General features: G+C 45.3%; 1 protein-coding gene across 1 annotated transcript in view; it reads left to right on the top strand.

Moving 5' to 3' along the window:
* SHB (SH2 domain containing adaptor protein B) overlaps positions 1-18,325 on the top strand; it is a 131,597-nt gene that overhangs the window by 68,407 nt on the left and 44,865 nt on the right.

The following is an 18,325-nucleotide window of genomic DNA, read 5'->3' as shown; positions in this document are numbered from 1 at the left end:
AAGCACCAGTATTCATTTTATGAATTAAAGTGTTGTATGTAATATCTATGTAATATATCTATATATACATACATACATGCATACATACATGCATACATACATATATACGCACTGTATCTATCTATAGTGTATCCATCTGTATCTATCTATCTACCATCTTGTTTCGTGGTGCACCGAAAATAATTTGGTACTAAATACCCAAAAGACAGTAGAAATGGTAATTGATTTCAGAAGGCACTCTTCCGTTCTGCCACCACTTTCCATTCTTGGTAACATGGTTGTAGTAGTAGAGTCCTTTAAGTTCCTGGGCTCTATAATTTCTTATAACTTAAACTGGTCAAGCAACATCAATAGTATTATTAAAAAGGTCCACCAGAGGCTGTATTTCCTGCGTCAACTAAGGAAATTTAAATTGTCCCAGGAAGTGTTGATCCAATTCTACAGAGGCATCATTGAAACTGTTCTCTGTAATTCTATAACAGCTTGGTACGGTACAGCCTCCAAGAGAGACAAGAAAAGGCTCCAACGAGCTGTAAGAATTGCAGAAAGGGTAATTGGTGTTAGCTTGCCTTCAATAGAGACAATTTATGCTACCCGAGTTAGGAAGAGAGCAGAGAGAATTGTAGCAGATCCTTTACATCCCGGTCATCATCTGCTTGATTTACTTCCATCTGGACGTCGCTACAGGACTTCATATACAAAATCGGCCAGGCACAAGAATAGTTTTTTCCCTTGTGCCATTAAATTGTTAAATTCATAGTTGTATAGCTTAAGGGGAGGTAAAATATGGGTGGGGTTTCTTTGCTTCTTTGTATTGTGAGAGGAACAGTGTCTGTATGTTTACATTGCAATGTAGCCGAAACAAATTCCAAGTATGTTGGAAAATGTACTTGGCCAATAATAAATTATTCCTATTCCTATTCCTATTCCTATTCCTATTCCTATCTATCTATAGTGTGTATTTCAGATTGTGCCACTGTTGAATATCTTGATTCTGAGCCCCAGTATATTTAGAGTATGCCTTCTATTCCTTGATACCAGACTGCTCTTCAGCCTGCAGTGGATCCCAATGCTACAGTGTGGTCTCTCCCATTTTCTACAAGGGTGTCATAAACCAGAGATATTATTTCAGTCCACAGTAGACCGGGAATAGGACACAGTATTCGCCTCTTTGCCTCTCCTCCAGACAGCTTGCCTATTTTCCCTTCCCCTGTTTGCAACCCACACCTTCCTTGGCACTGCTTTGAAAAGCAGACAGCAGTTGTTCAATTACGCTGCAGCCTTCTGGTGCGGCCTGCCTTGGCAGAAAGAGCAAACCTTGCAACCTGCCCAATGGCATCTGTGTAGCAGGCAGGCAGCAGTTCAGGCATCCTCCTGAAACTGAGGTTGGATTAGCAGGTGGCAGAAGTGGCCAGGAGTGCTTTTGATCAGTTGCATCTGATACACCAGCTACGTGCCTTTTGAGAGCCAAGACCTTGAGACAGTTATCTGTGTCTTTTGTAGACCATTGACTATGAGAATGCATTCTGTGAGGAGTTGCTGTTGAAGACAGCCCAGGAACTGCAGCGGGCAAAGAATGCTTCAGTCTGCCTGCTAGTGAGCCTTGGCTGGCAATCAGGTACCCAGCTAATTCGGTGCCAACTGGGCTGGTTGCTGGTGAGAATCTGGATCAAATTTAATGTGCTGGTTCTTGCCTTTCATTCCCTGTATTAGCACACGGGAGAGAGCAGTGTTAGATAAATGGCTCCTTAAACAAAGGTTGCAGTTGACAACACGCAGTGTCTCGTTGCCATTTTGGGGCAAGATGGCTCTAAAGTCTTGTTTTTCCAACGATGGACTGACTGTGATTGATTCTCAGTTAAACATCTGGCTAGTTCAGATGACAGCCTTGAGCTCGGTTAAGAAATTTGAGGATTTGAGTCACTTGATCTAGGGAAAGTGCATATATATATGTTGACCACTTCCCACCTCTTTCTTAATGATGACTGCTCCTTCTCAGGTTGCACAGAGAAAGCATTTTGCTTCCAGAAGTTCACTCTGATTGTGCAGATAAAATATATGATAGAATTCCACAGGATGGGGTATTCATGTGTGAAAACAGTCCAGATCCAGTGATCCCCAGGCATGCACCTCCAGATGGTGGAGATGTCAGGTGCCATCCTGGTACCCAGGCATATTCACTTGGTCACAAGTGGTTGAAAGCCAGGTGCAAAATGTGCCTGGCTAATTTTGAACAGTGGGGCATCTCCCTGCATGAGCCAACTCACCTTTCTAAGGTGGCCTTCCCCAGCTTGGTGCATTTGTATGTTTTGGACTGTAATTTCCATAATTTCTTAGAGATGCTGGCTTGGGCTGATGGGAGCTGTAGTCCAAAACACCTTGAGGGCACCAGGTTGAGGAAGCCTCTTTTAAATTAAGGATATTGAGACCTCTGCTCGGAGATAATTTTGCCCCTTGAGGTTAGATTGCCAGCAAGGCATCCTCAGCTATTTGCTTTGGTTCTGTGGAGTCTTCACTACCACCCGCCCAAGAGATTCAGCAGAGTTTCTCGCTCGGGGTCTCTAGATACCTTTGAAAAGGCCTGTCCGTTTGGAGGGCTGTGCCTTTGCTGCTGCTGTTTAATGTTTAACAGGTCTAATGTTTGTTTTATCGTACAGAGTTTGCACATTGTTCCAGTTGATATGAAGAGCCGCCTCGTGCAGTTGTGAAAAGGCCGGGTGTAAATGATTTAAATTCACTTTTGCAGCCGGGCATCTCCCTCCACCACGTTTTTCCTCTGGGGAAGTCCCTTCCACCTCCCTGCCATTTCATAGAAAATAAGAATGAGAGCAGCAGAGCAGGAAGGGGTGGGGGGTATTAGCAGCTGGGGAGGGAAGAGGGGGCTAAGCCATTGGAAGAGGAGAAGGGCTATTGTACCTGCAAAGCTGAAGGATGCAGCATTGCATAAGAAGCTTGAGCTCTGTGACATATTGCGATTGTCACAGCTGGGGTGGGGTCTGGTTTTTCTTTATGCTTGTTTTTTTTTTAATGGGGACAGAAATAAAAGGAGAGTGAGCCCATACCGCAAACTGTTTCTAAGATCATAATGCAGTTTGAAATGAAAAAAATAATAGAATAGAATAAAGGTTGGTGAGCCAAGACCTTTTAGAGCTAATATGTAATGTTGACTGTGGGGTTTTTTGTTTTGCTTTTGTTCAAATGTGGTTTCTGACTGAAGTGCAGCACGGAAAAGAGAAAACCCAGCAAAGTGGTTGACGCTATCGCATGGAATATGAAACCAAACAATTACCTTTCCTTAAGAATGATGGAGCGAAACAAAAACATCACCGCCGTCTTAGCTTTTGCATAAATAATTCCAGATGTTTCTAATCTGTTCGTACATTGATGTAGAATGCTGTGCCTGTGGGGGTGGGCATGCTGTATGGCAGCTTTTCCCCAAGCCGGTGCCCTTCCATATGTTTAGGACCAGAACTCTCATCAGTTGGAAATAGTGGCCTACAACATCTGGAAGAGGACCAGGTTAGCAAAGATTGCTTTCTGGAATGAGTGTATCCAAATGCAGGGCTGGTGGGCAGGAGTGTGTGGAAGCGAAGAGACGAACACTGATAACCAGCCCTGCATGCAAACAGCAGAAAGCAAGTGACTGCTAAAGACCAAGTTTGCATAGAGGAGGCCTCACTTTGTGTCTAGATTGTACTGCGGGTGATAACCCACCTGACAAAATGATCTTCCATGCAAAAGCCGGTTCTTCTTCTAGGCTGGCTCAGACTCTTCTTCTTGGCTGGCTAGTTTTCTCTCCGTAGGTATCTTTCTGTTGGGTGAGGATCATTCCATCCCAGGATCCCCCTACCTGCAGAAGTGCAGGTGTACAGACAAGGCAGAAATTTGCCCCCGCTCACTGGCAATGTTCAAACTGCCAGGGCGGTGTGAAGTTGTGATGAAGCCTCTGTCTTCCAAGAAGCATCTGGTTGGCCCCTGTGAAAACAGGATGCCACTGGCCTGATCCATCGGGCTCTTCCCATGTAAAAACCGTAAAGGTAAAGATAAAGGACCCCTGGACAGTTAAGTCCAGTCAAAGGCAACTACCATGGTACCTCTAGTTACGAACTTAATTCGTTCTGGAGGTCTGTTCTTAACCTGAAACTGTTCTTAACTAGAGGCGTGCTTTTGCCAAAGGGACCTCTTGGTGCCACTGTGCCAGTGGCACACAATTTCCGTTCTCATCCTGGGGCAAAGGTCTCAACTTGCGGTAACTCTTCCAGGTCAACGGAGTTTGTAACCTGAAGCATTTGTAACCTGAGGTGTCTGTAACTCGAGGTACCACTGTATGGGGTTGCAGCACTCATCTTGCTTTCAGGCTGAAGGAGCCAGCGTTTGTCCACAGACAGCTTTCTGGCTCATGTGGCCAGCATGACTAAACCACTTCTGGTGCAATGGAACACCGTGATGGAAACCAGAGCGTGTGGAAATGCTGTTTACCTTCCCGCCGCAGCAGTACCTTTTTATCTACTAGCACTGGCATGCTTTTGAACTGCTAGGTTGGCAGGAGCTGGGACAGAGCAATAGGAACTCACTCGGTTGCAGGGATTCAAGCTGCCGACCTTCTGATCAGCAAGCCCAAGAGGCTCAGTGGTTCAGACCACAGTGCCACCCGTGTCCCTATCTACACTTCCTATGTACACTTGTGTCACAGGCAGACTGAGCTTTGGGACTGGGAAACCAGAGGCAGAAAGGGAGCAAGATAGGGAGCAGGCTAAGAAATAGGAACCCAAGGTAAGGCTAGATGGGGTGACAAGAAACTCTGCTCTGGGGGTAGGGGGGATTGAGTATTAGTAGAAGAAGCAGAAAAAGGTGGGAGCAGTTGGGCCAAGAAAAGCAAGAGCCTAGGAAAGGGAGAGGAGGGTGATGCACAAGGCGTGCAGAAAAGAAAACGGAGAAGGATTTTAATGATTTTAATATCTGAAGGAAGATGCAAGGTTGATCAGCTGCAATTTCATGGCGGCTGTCATTTCTCCCCTTATAATAAGCAGAACTGTGATGAAAGGACAGGCTATGGCATTTGCGTCGTTGTTGCTTTTTTTCTTAATTAAGAAAGTGAGAGCAGTCTGGCCAGATCAGACCAGTCCAGCATCTTGCTTTGTGTCTTCTGAGGAGCCCACAAGCAGAGCTTGAAGGCAAGAGCTGTCTTGCACTATTGCCGCCTGCCTGTCCCCCACACAGAGCTAAGTGTGCAGTGACACACAGCCTCGGAACATAAATAAAAAGACTGGCATATGTCAGCCTCAGAGATAAGTTAGCAAAAACTACCTGCCCACAGTGTTTTGTGTTATTTTATTGGCCCAACTATCTTGGGATTCCTTTGTTACAAAATGGGGCGAGCAGGGAAGGAAAGAGGCATGAGGAGACTGAGGGACATTGGGGCCTGAGATTGAATAAATAAAGGGACTAGAAGCTTAAAGATATTGTTGTTGAATGCTGGACTTGTCTAACCACGCCAGCTCCCAGAATGAAGTAATGAGTAGCTTGTATCTAGTGTGTACATTATGTGCTCAGAAATTGTTTTTTGGTCCATGCACTCTCCTTAATATTAACCCAGCTCTTGAGACATGTGGTATGTATTGTACTTTGAACCCCTCTGCGCTGTTTGTGTGCTTGGGCCAGTACCAAGTGGTTACACGGGGCCTTTTTTTTTTTAATCCTTAGAGATGGTTTCCTCCCCGAAGACTGTAGGAAACACTGTCACATAATTTCCACTGCAAACCAGCTTTCCTTTATGTTCTGCAGGAGAAGGTGAGCCAAGTTCTCCAACTAAGGAAATGAACAAAATACCCCAGCCTTTTGTACAGGGAAGTGACTCTTATCTAAGTAATCCAGCAGGAATATTTTCTGCCTCCTCAAAAGGCCCTTTGAGAGTGCATCCGCTAAGAACATGATCACAAATCGAGCTTTGTTATACTCTTGTGGTATGCTGTGTGCTAGTTGGTGTGATCTACAGTACCAAGTTTGCTCTTGGTGAATTGATTGGCGTGGTCTGACACTCCTGCAGAGGAACCAGACATCACTGGCAATGTAGACACAACACTGGCTCCTCAATGGAGGCTAAGAGATTCAGAGTCATCCGTGGCTCACATGCTTTCTCCTCTTCTTGAGAGGAGACTTTCCCCTTGTTGCTTTAACTCTGCTTTTAGGATCCTTCCACGCTGGTCATTTAACTGAGATAAGACTTAGCTAGGATTCCTATCCGGAAAACCAGTTTGAAAATGCATTTCAAATTCTTGTTAGCCTGAACCATGGTTTTTACACACCCTCCAACATTTCTCCGATGAAAACAGGGACATCCTATTCAATAATAATAATATTTATACACCGCCCATCTGACTGGGTTGCCCAAGTCACCCTGGACAGCTTCCAACATACAGAAAAATATAATAAAACATTAAACTTTTAAAAAAAACCTTCCCTATACAGGGCTGTCTTCAGATGTATTCTAAAGGTTGTCTTTATCTCTTTGGCTCGGGGATCACATAACTCCATACCTTCCAATGAAAATAGGGGTGTCCTAAGGAAGAGTGGGACAGGATCAAATCAGAAACTAGGACAGCTTCTGTAAATCCAGGACTGTCCCTGGAAAATAGGGACTGCCCAGTATTTCTTAAAAGTGGGAGAGAGATAGGAACTGAGTTTGGGAGGGGGGGTTGACTACATGATTCTACAGCTCTTGGTCTCTTAATCTCACGTAAGAGAGAGCCAGAATTGTACTTGCCGTTGGTAGTCAGGAGTTAATTTTAAAGGAGTGGGGAGCGGTATGTAAAGAGGAATCTTCATGCAATATTTGCTTGTTGCTCCAGATCAGAGGTCTCCAAGCTATGGCCCGGGGGCCAGATAACAGCCTGAGGACTCATTTATCCAGCCCCCGGTGTCCCGCTGCCGCTGCACACTCTTACCAACGCAGGGCGGCGCGGCTGCCAACTTCCGGGTCGGAGGAGCACCGGAAATAGCCTGTGCGCATGCACAAGCATTATTTCCGGTGCACATCTGGGTTGGAGGAGGCCTGTGCACATGTGCACAAGCTATTTCCGGTGCTCCTCCAACCCGGAAGTGTGCTGGAAATAGCGTGTGCGCTCCCCCACCCTCTGGCCCGCCGTGCGATTGGCGCTGGAGACACCGGCCCGAGGCGCAGTAAGTTTGCTGACCCCTGCCCTAGTCTGTGGTATATGTGCATAGGGTAGGGCTACGGCAAATTGCATAATATGCCAGGATAGGACAAATAGACACCGAAAAGCATTTCGATGGGGAAAGGCCATTGCTCAGTGGTACAGCCTGTGGTCCACAGATCACCAGCAGCCCACGAGCTTCAGCCAGGTATTTGGCAGCGTGTTTGTGAAAAACGCAATTAAAAATCTAGCACAGTGCATTGGAATTGCCACAACAGGCAGAAAAAGTAGTCCACCAAGACCCTCAGCTGTTTTCATGCGGTCCATGGGTGGAGGGAAGTTTGGAAGCGCTGCTGTAGATAATTCTGAGCTCTAGGTTGAGCTCAGTGATCTGATTTAGGTGTAAGGTAAGCTCCCTGTATTCCTGTTCGTTTGTCAGAAAACATAACCAGAGTTGACACCGATCTCTGTGTTAAAATGCTTGAATCCACCTTTGTGTGCGTACCATGCTTTAGGCCAGGGACTTTAAACATAACCATTTGCAGAGCAAACCTCTGGTGCATAAGGGAAATCTCAGGGAAACGGGGAAAGTCATGGCAGGGAAGTAAGAAGAACACAACAGGAATCTGTTGCCAGTGGGCTGCAGTCAGACGGCTGTCAACCTTACCTTGCCAGCTGTTGCTGGCTTCTGTAATGCTGTGACTGATTCTTCAACAGCAGTTCTCTTCGAAGACTGTAGCTTTCCCCTAAAGGAAAGCTTCTTTCACATCCTTGAGATGCAGCACTGAAGTCTGGAATAACCTGCAACCCCTCTTAATGAAATAACTCTCTTCCTTTTTTAAAAAATTATAATTACCGTCTGGCTTGGTTCATCTGTGAACAGAGTTTCCTAAGCTTAGGCACATTTTTCTGAAAATAATAATAATCATAATAATAATAATAATAATAATAATAATAATAATAATAATAATAAATAGTTAGTGTCTCTCTCTCACACACACAAACTGCTTACATTAGAACACAACAGAGTAAGAATTGCATGGCCACAATGAAGCCCCCGTTCCCTTTGTGTGTCTGTGAGCCACTGTTCTGTGCCTGCGGCAATCACAAAAATGTTTAAATGTACCTTTCAAAAAGAAAAAAGAAAAACAGAGTCCTTTTTGTTGGAGATAATTCAGAGGAAAATTCCCAGGTGTCAAAAAAGACTATTTATTTATGTATGCTACTACTGCGGCCCGTGTTTTGTTAGCCCAATAATGGAAAACGAGCGAGGTCCCAACCAAAGAAGAATGGCAACTTAAATGGATGGAATACACGCAGCTTGCAGATTTAACATATAGAATAAGAGAACAAGAAGAGTGTATGTTTAAAGAAGACTGGAATATTTTTACTGAATATATGGGTGAAAATTGTGTTTGTTTAAAAACGCTGGAAGCATTAAGATAAATTCAACAGTGTAAATAAGTTTCGATGGATGTAACAACGGGTTACTGAATGGCTTAGTTCATGTAAAATATGGAGGGATGTATGGTATGCAAATTGAACCATGGAAAGAGAAGAAGGGAAGTCATTGATTTAAGGTTGTTTAAATGAATATTTTGAAATGTAAATTAGAAAATATTAATTTTTAAAAAATTAACAAAGAAAAGCAGCAATCACAGATCAGTGCCTCATGCAGAGAGGCAACGGAAAACCTCTTCAGAGGGCAGATCATTCTGAGTCTCTACATCAGGAGTGGTGGGATGATCCAGTCACCCACATGGCAGAGATGTGGTAGAGCGAAAAGTGAGTGGGAGAAGGCAAGGCCGGAGCACTAAAACACGTTGACACCAAGTGGGTGCCGCCTCTGTCGGTGGGTGTTTGGGGCTCTTAGGAGCTTAAAATTAATGAATGCCTCACGGCAAAGTAGTGCACACCAGCACACAGCCTGAAAAGCACTGCTGCTGCCTGTCCTCCTTAGCTGCTTATTGGTTTAATTAATACTCTGGGTACAAAATGCAACCCTTCCACAAACATCTGCAAGTGTCAGAGCATCGATTGGTTAGTTGGATCTCTGTCTCTTGTTGCTGGGGGGAGTTTGTTAGGAAGACTTTTTGAAAAGGTAAATTGAACGGGCAACATGAAAGACACAGGGATATCTTTATTGGGTTGTGATCCAAATAATTTTGTGGTGGAGCAAGGGGTGGGGGAGAAGGATAAACATCTGGCTCTGCTGCCCCTGTGGGCCCTGCCACCTGAGGCAGTCGCCTCATGGATGGGCAAGGTGACATGAGTGGTCGACCTACAGTGACAAAGTAAATAAGCTGCAGTCTAGCACATTTTGAGAATGGGCAGAAGTTGCTCTTCTTCCAGACACTAAGGTATCCCAAACCATGGGGGGGTCACCTGGCTTAGCCACCATGCCAGCCCCCCCCTTCTCCCATATTTGTGATAGGCTTCCATTCATCCACATGTGGGAAAATGGTTGTCTCCCAAGTACAAAAAAAAAAAACCTCGGAGACAACCATTTTTCCACATGTGGATGAAAACCCCAGCACTTGGATCTGACATTGCAACAGGCCAGATTTGCCCACTGTCTGTGAAACTGGCCAGTCCAGTTTCTACCATCAGGAATTAGCTATAGGTGTATTTGGGAGTTCTGTAGGTGGGATAACCTATTCATAGCCAGATCTCTGGGGTTGGCAGCTAATGCGTTTATGAGGAATGACACACGAGAGACACCTTATCCCTCAAAGGGTCTCAGCAACATACAGTCACATGAACCCCTCTGCACAGCCACAGAACATCATAAAGTAGCCAGTGTTCACAAATGCATGTTAAAAGTACACCGCCTAGAGCTGCTGTTGCGTTCCTCCCCCCCCCCCCCATTGCTATATTGTAGCCCTTTAAAAAACTGGCAAGCATAAATAGCAGTCAGTTGTGCTCCAGCTAGAAATTGATTTCATTGGCGAGCTGTTCAGAAACTTCTGCTGCACAGAAGCTTTAATTTCCAGCATGTTATCAGCGCTGTCAGATCAGGTTAAACAAAAGCTTGGTTAACATGGATTTTCTAAAACCAAAAAAACAAAAAAACAGAAAGTTGACTGAATAGTCACGATAAGAGAGCAAGTAGCAAGCAGTAAGGCTCCAGGTTTGAATCTGCGGACAAAATGTGCGAATCCATTTGTCTTCCTTATTGCCGATCTATTTGGGTCAGCACTCCTTGGAGTTTGACACAGGGTTGAATCAGGCCAGATTTGTCATGGCACAGTTGATTAGCCTGCTGGTTAATGTATGTCTGTATTTAATTACCCGATATCAGTGAGGCATGCAAACCTTCCCACGCACTCGGTTCTGCACTGGATGCTTGCTTGCCTGCTTGCCTGCATTGCTGTCAAAGAGGCTGCAGGGGTTGGTTTTTTTACACACACAGCTGTGAAGAGCCAATCTTTGGGAGAGGCGGAGAGGGGGCGCTTACTGTTTACTAGCAAAGTGACTGCTGTTATCACGGGGCAGAATGTACAGAGAGGAAGAGAGCTTTGTAGAACAGATCGGAGTGAATCTTCAGACACTTCCAGGCAGGGCTGGGAGATGGACCATCTAGATGGACCAACAGCCAGGGGGTGGCAGATTTTGGCGTTGCACAGGGCGCTCCTGAAATTAGAGGCACGGAGGTCCGCCACTGGCCCATGGCATTTGGGCACTTGAGATGAACCACAAAATGAAAGCTGGGAATGGGGCTTAAATCCATTCCTGGACCGTGGCAAATCTTGGCCATTGCAAAATCAAGCTGCCTCCTATTTGGAGTCAATCAGTCAATCATTTTATTTGTATGCCATCTTTCCAAAGTTAAAACTATGCTCAATGTGGCTTTAAAAAAGGTAAAGGGACCGCTGACCATTAGGTCCAGTTGTGTCCGACTCTGGGGTTGCGGCGCTCATCTCACGTTACTGGCCAAGGGAGCCAGCATACAGCTTCCGGGTCATGTGGCCAGCATGACTAAGCCGCTTCTGATGAACCAGAGCAGCGCACGGAAACACCATTTGCCTTCCCGCCGGAGCGGTACCTATTTATCTACTTTGACGTGTTTTCGAACTGCTAGGTGGGCAGGACCTGGGACTGAGCAACAGGAGCTCACCCCGTCGTGAGGATTCGAACTGCCGACCTTCTGATCAGCAAGCCCTAGGCTCTGTGGTTTAACCCACAGCGCCACCCACGTATAAAAAAACCCACCTAACCACAAACATAAAAGCAGTTATAAATAATAAACAAAACTTCAAAAAGTATACAACCAAACTGAACAATTTCCACATAAATCCAAAACAAAGTTACAGTATCAACAGCAACAATACCCCCTCCAACAAAAACCCCTCCACAGTGCCCCAGCCCAAGACAAATAAATAAGCTGTTAGCATGCATCTGTTTGCCTGCATATTTGAAAGCACCTCAAAATTCCATGCAAAGCAACCTGGGTTCTGTTTCCTGGTCATGCCATGGTAGAGAGGAATATTTGGGACCCGGATATATTCATTATAGGGCACTTTGCAAAGAAACGCAAGTCAGTAAGACAGGTTCCTGTCCTAGAAATCTTTCAGCCTATGTATTGTCAGTGGGAAGGCCACAGCTACAAATCAAGGAATGGCAACTGATTTCTGGAAGAAATGGAAGGGGCAAAAGTAGCAGACACAGGATCAACACGAGCAAATGTGAGGCATTGTGATCATAGCTGTCGCATAAAAGTTACTTTCTGGTCATTTTCATTAGGACCTAATCACATTGCTCAGAAACCCTGCCCTGACTTCATACAAATCTAGGATTGTGAAGAGCACCACAGCTCCTTCACTGGGGGCTGCATGATGACAGTCTTAAATTTTTAAGTTTATAGGAAGGAATCTGAGAGCGCTGAGACAGACTCTTGATGGTTGTCTCTGTAGAATTTCTGCAGTTCAAAGCTCCCCCAGCCCTTGTGAAGTGGATCACTTTTATGGTGCAGGAAACCTTTGCAGATGCAAAAAAAAGAGCATGGGTGCCTCTGTGTTTTGTGGAACAGCCCTCCCAATGCCAGTTGGCAGAGATGGGGCCATGAGAGAGGCTGAGTATACTCCATGTCAGTTCCCAGCTGTCGTCTGGGCCCTCCGCCAGTTACCGAGCTTGGTTACGACAAATTTAAGCAAGCAAAGGGTGATCAAAGGTGATCTATTTCTCAAGAGAGCCCAATCCCCGGTGACTCAGAAGACTGGGCAAACAGCCAGAGTTACTGCTCCCAGAGGGCCCCTTCCCATTTCCTCCAAAGCACAGGTATTGTACACAGAGGACTTTTCGGGGAGTTGGCACAGTGAGGAGGCACCAACCCTCTAACCCACATTCGAACAGCTGTTTAGTCGCTTCTGGGTCCAGGAGCAACTGCATAACCTTTCATCTCTGTTCCTTAATCCTCAGGGGGACTTAAAGGCCTGTGGAGCAGAGCTGAATTGAATCCAGCATTTTGAAATGCCAACACTTAATCTCAGTAGTTTGTACTGTGGCATCTAACTCTGTAGCCTAGCTTGGTCAAGTAGGGTGGAAGAGCCCAGCTACCTCCTGTCTTCTGAATTAACCTTTCCTTGCTGCATCGGTTGCTTCGACAGAGAACGCATTTCAGTTTCAGCATCAAATGCCACTGGGTGTATTTCCAGCCATTAAATCTTTGTTCCCATCTTTAAGATCCCCCTCCCCACCCCACTACCCTCTGTGTGGCAGATGGTTCGCCATGAATGCAGTGAACTCTCCTTCTTCACTCCTTCTCTTTAGTAAGCTGGGGCAGCTAACTTGGCTTAGCATTACATCCATACTGGAGATCATGGTTTGTTTCACCCCAGGCAGACCAGTTTGTTGAGCCATGGTTTGTTCTTGACTTACCCACCGTGGTTTTGAATGGAAATGAATCATATTTTCTAGGTTGCATTCAATGTTAAGTGTGAGGACCGTGGTTTCTTGCTTCCATAGGCTAAAGGGAAAGAGTGAAATGAATCGAATCCCAGCACTATGGTTTTCTATGAGGACTGAGTGATCCAAACTGCATGTCACACTGACACATATATGGGTAATGGGAGTCTACTGACCATAGAATCATAGAATCATAGAGTTGGAAGAGACCACAAGGGCCATCCAGTCCAACCCCCTGCCAAGCAGGAAACACCATCAAAGCATTCCTGACAGATGGCTGCCAAGCCTCCGCTTTAAGACCTCCAAAGAAGGAGACTCCACCACACTCCTTGGTAGCAAATTCCACTGCCGAACAGCTCTCACTGTCAGGAAGTTCTTCCTCATGTTTAGGTGGAATCTTCTTTCTTGTAGTTTGAATCCATTGCTCTGTGTCCACTTCTATGGAGCAGCAGAAAACAACCTTTCTCCATCCTCCATATGACATCCTTTTATATATTTGAACATGGCTATCATATCACCCCTTAGCCTTCTCTTCTCCAGGCTAAACATACCCAGCTCCCTAAGCCGTTCCTCATAAGGCATTGTTTCCAGGCCTTTGACCATTTTGGTAGCCCTCTTCTGGACACGCTCCAGCTTGTCAGTATCTTTCTTGAACTGTGGTGCCCAGAACTGGACACAGTATTCCAGGTGAGGTCTGACCAGAGCAGAATATAGACCATGGGGCAGAATATAGAACAGAGCAGAATATAGACCATGGGGAAGAAGCTGATCCCATAGAAGGGATTGGAAAGAGAGGGGCTAGCAGGTAAAGTGGGTGCCTTTCCCACTTCCCATTTTTACTTGCTCCCCAGAAAATGGAATTTCCATCTTTAAAAGGGCCAGCACGCTCTACCTTCAAACCTCTCTATCTGTCACATGTAACTTGATTCTCAGAGTTTTAACAAGCAGATAGGGTTGTCCTGACTATTCTTGAGGGTGAACCAGCTTGGGTCTCCTCCCTCCCCCCTTGTGTTTTCCCCCTGGGATTTTTCTATTTTTTGGTGTGGCCAGACAGTGTGCCAGAAGTTTCCCGTGCCAAATCTCCTAAACTCCTTCTAGTACATATTGTTTCACATTCTTCATACTTAGGGCTTGGAAAGACAGGGATTAATCATGATAAGCTAAAACTGGCTCCCTCTTCCCCCAGTGCCTAACAAAAGATAGCTTCTTCAGTTTCTCTATTAAATGAGTATGTTGAGTGTATTTTTAACAGCGAAAATTAAACCCAGCTTTTGAGAATCCTCGCTGATTTCTAGGATGGGTTGGCTCGGTTTAGTTTAAAGGCACTGGGGGCTGGGGGCTTACCCTCTGCCTTGGAGTTCCTTCCAGATTTCATATGCAATATTTTCTTAAATAAAAACAACAATAGACTCAAGAGTATTTACTCTTACGTTGTTGCAACTAGTTTCTGAGAATCACAATTGCTATCGAGCTGCAGTTCTGTACATACTAAATGGGGGATAAATCCCTTAAATTAACTGGGACTTTCTTCCTAGTAAACGTGCAAAGAATTTCATTTTAGGAATACGTCCAGACCCTAGTGCACACATCTCATTAGCTGCTGCCATATCACAAATGAAACATGACAGAATCTAGCTTGGCATGTCATACATTTGGGTTCTACCAACAAATACTAGCTATCTTACTTAACATTAAAACAATGTGAATTTCATACCATGGGAATCTGTGAGAATACATAAACATATACTGGGCACAGACAGTCCATCATTATAAAAAATCTAGCAGTGACAATTTGTGCCTGTTTCGTTTAACAGTAAAGGGTAAAGGTAAAGGGACCCCTGACCATTTGTTCCAGTTGCGGACGACTCTGGGGTTGCGGCGCTCATCTCGCTTTACTGGCCAAGGGAGCCGGCATACAGCTTCTGGGTCATGTTGCCAGCATGACTAAGCCGCTTCTGGCGAACCAGAGCAGTGCACAGAAATGCCATTTACCTTCTCACTGGAGCGGTACCTATTTATCTACTTGCACTTTGACTTGCTTTCGGACTGCTAGGTTGGCAGGAGAAGGGACCGAGCAACAGGAGCTCACCCCGTCGCAGGGTTTCGAACCGCTGACCTTCTGATTGGCAAGCCCTAGGCTCAGTGGTTTAACCCACAGAGCCACCCGCGTCCCTTACATTTAACAGTAGGCCTGTGTAAAGTGCATTGCAATAGTACAATCTGGAAATCACAAGATCGTGAATGACCATGCCCTAGGCTCAATTTATCCAGGAAAGGGTGCAGTTGGCATGCCATCCAAACCCAATAAAATGGCATGCCAGTCGCTGTCACCACCTGAGCCAGATCAGCTTCAAGTCTGTGGCTTCAAGGAGCATGCAGTCCCTATTTGTAGATCCAGGGCCTATTTGTAGATTATCCCCCAGCCAACAGAACCCTGGCTGAAATCCAGTCATGCAATTTGCAGATGCCCTTAGGAAAGATGTGTCTTGCTGCACAATTTCCTCCTAATGTTGTTGTAAGGGTAAAGTAAGACGGGTGGCCTGCTTGAGATTGCTGTCCTTGAAGAAAGGATGGGAATTGTGGGGAAAGGTGAAAGGCAGGGCATCAAGGGACAAGCACTAAAATTAACAGTTCAATATTTACATGTCTATGCAGAATAAAACCCCACTGAGTTCAGTAGTGTTTATTCCCATATTAGTGGATATCAGATTGCAGCCTACCGGTATATACAGGTATTAAAAAGGTGCTGGTCGGGGTTTATACTTTTCCATTTTATCCCCTCTTACCTGTTAATAACATTTTATATGACACTGAAAATTAGACGGGGGCTGTACTGTCGCTGAACTTATATCAATAAGCATGATTTTACAACAAAAAAGCATTTTCTTCATTGGCATTAAGAGATCAAAGGATAATATTAATAATCACAAAACCAGGGCATTATAATGTAATCTTCAAAGAGAGCTTGAAAGCCTTTTGTTCAGGACAGTCTTTCGATTGCTCTTCTCCCCACCCCCAGTCATTCTCTCTCTTTCTCTTTCATACACACACACACACACACACACACACACTCCTCATGGCCTTATAATCCCCAAAGCTAGGCTCCCAAGTAGAGTTAACACACACAGTTTGATTCCTTGGTCGTTCCAAGCTGCATTTTAAAGCTTAAAGCAGTAGTAGCAATTACAGCTTTCATGATGGAAAATGCCCCAGTTCTGCCTCTTAAGTATAGCTGATACTTAGGTATTCTGGTCCAGGCAGAGCTGTCAGAATCCATCATGTTAGTGCTGTGCTTACAGCACAGTTTGTGAAGGGGGAAGTGTATTTTGATTTCACTTTCAGGGAAATCCTTTCCATTGACTACGGTTGAGTAAAATTGAAACTCAAAACAAATTAAAGGTGTTTTAATATTGGTACGCCTAGACAATGGCCTTATAGGAAACATAATGCTTCACCATAGTGCTTCCCCCCCCCATTTAATCATGGGTTCAGCAGTGTGTGTAAATAACTAAACCGTGGTTAAGGGTTGGCTGCAAAACTGAAAGTGAGATCATGGCTTGAAGCAAGTTTGCATTAGTTATTATTATTAAGCATTAAGTTGATATTAAGGGACGTGGGTGGCGCTGTGGTCTAAACCACAGAGCCTAAGGCTCGCCGATCAGAAGGTCGGCTGTTCGAATCCCCGCGGCATGGGGGAGCTCCCGTTGTTCTGTCCCAGCTCCTGCCAACATAGCAGTTCGAAAGCACGTCAAAGTGCAAGTAGATAAATAGATACTGCTGTGGCAGGAAGGTAAACGGTGTTTCCGTACGCTGCTCTGGTTCGCCAGAAGTGGCTTAGTCATGCTGGCCACATGACCCAGAAGCTGTACGCCGGCTCCCTCAGCCAGTAAAGCGAGATGAGCGCCTCAACCCCAGAGTCGTCCGCGACTGGACCTAACGGTCAGGGGTCCCTTTACCTTTACCTTTTAAGTTGACATTGACCAAACCATGGTTACATACATTCCAACATGACACAACCCAAATCCAGGACATCATCTTTTGGGTTTGCACTCCTGTGTGAGCCATGTGACCCCACGTGAGATTGCAGCCCCACCAAAAAGCGCCTTTCTCAGACACAGTGCCAAAAAATGCACATTTGGGGGCACCGCACAAGATCACAGCCCCGAAAATGCTTTTTCAGGGCAGCGATCTTGTGCAGCACCCCCCCCCCAAAAACCCACATATTTTTTGGATGCCATGCTTTAAAAAAAGTGCAGCCCCAAATTACGTGAAATTGTGATGGCCATTTTGGTCACTGTCCTCTCTCAAGAAAAATGAGGTGTCCCTTTTTCTGGGGCAGTTGATGGATATGTGTTTACAGCAGTTTCTCAAGGCCTTTGTAGCTTATGCCAAGCAGGTCCTGTTGTTGCCTCACTAGACACATCCTCTGGGAACAGGTTGTAGTTCAGGCAGTTTTACTGTATGTAAGAGGATCTTAAACAGGGTTAAGGCAAGAGACTAGGCTAGCCACAGTTAAGTGTTACATTTGCATCAGGCTAGTCTCTTCTCTTTTTGCTTTAGGTGTAATGTTCACGATTTCTCTTTAAAAGACAGAGAACCACTACCTGCCCTGTCACTTCCCGATTTCATTGACAAACAATAAAAATAGCTTGTGACTTAAGCTAAATGTTTGAGGAGTCTTCCGTATTATGGATTTCTAAGGCAAGAGGCTGCAATTCATGCCTGAAGTTGCCCGAGCCGCTTACAATTTGATTCAGGCCCTTAGGAATTTCAAGTATTTATTCATCCTCCAGTTCGTGAGCTTCCAGCATTCAACAAATCCTGTCTTAGCCGGCCCAATATTGACCATCTAAAGCTGATTTCATATGTGAATTTTAGAAACATGAAGCCGCATAATGATTAAGCATGAATTGGTGGGAGGGTTCTATGACAGCTAAAGATGAGCAGACTTCAGAAATGGGGTATTAAAGTTCTGCCCCACATTTCATATAAGACGGTATTGTTCACAGAGATTGTCGAGCCCCTGAGATGCCATAATACAGTGGTACCTCAGAAGTCGAATGGAATCCGTTCCGGAAGTCCATTCGACTTCCAAAACGTTCGAAAACCAAGGCACGGCTTCCAATTGGCCGCAGGAAACTCCTGCAACCAATCAGAAGCCACGGAAGCCGCGTCGGACGTTTGGGTTCCAAAGAACGTTCACAAACCGGAACACTCACTTCCGGGTTTGCGGCATCCGGGAGCCAAAATGTTTGACTCGCAAGGTG

Source organism: Lacerta agilis, chromosome 16 (assembly GCF_009819535.1).
Source record: "Lacerta agilis isolate rLacAgi1 chromosome 16, rLacAgi1.pri, whole genome shotgun sequence".
Taxonomy (NCBI): Eukaryota; Metazoa; Chordata; class Lepidosauria; order Squamata; family Lacertidae; genus Lacerta; species Lacerta agilis.
This window is presented reverse-complemented; position numbering and strand designations above follow the sequence as displayed.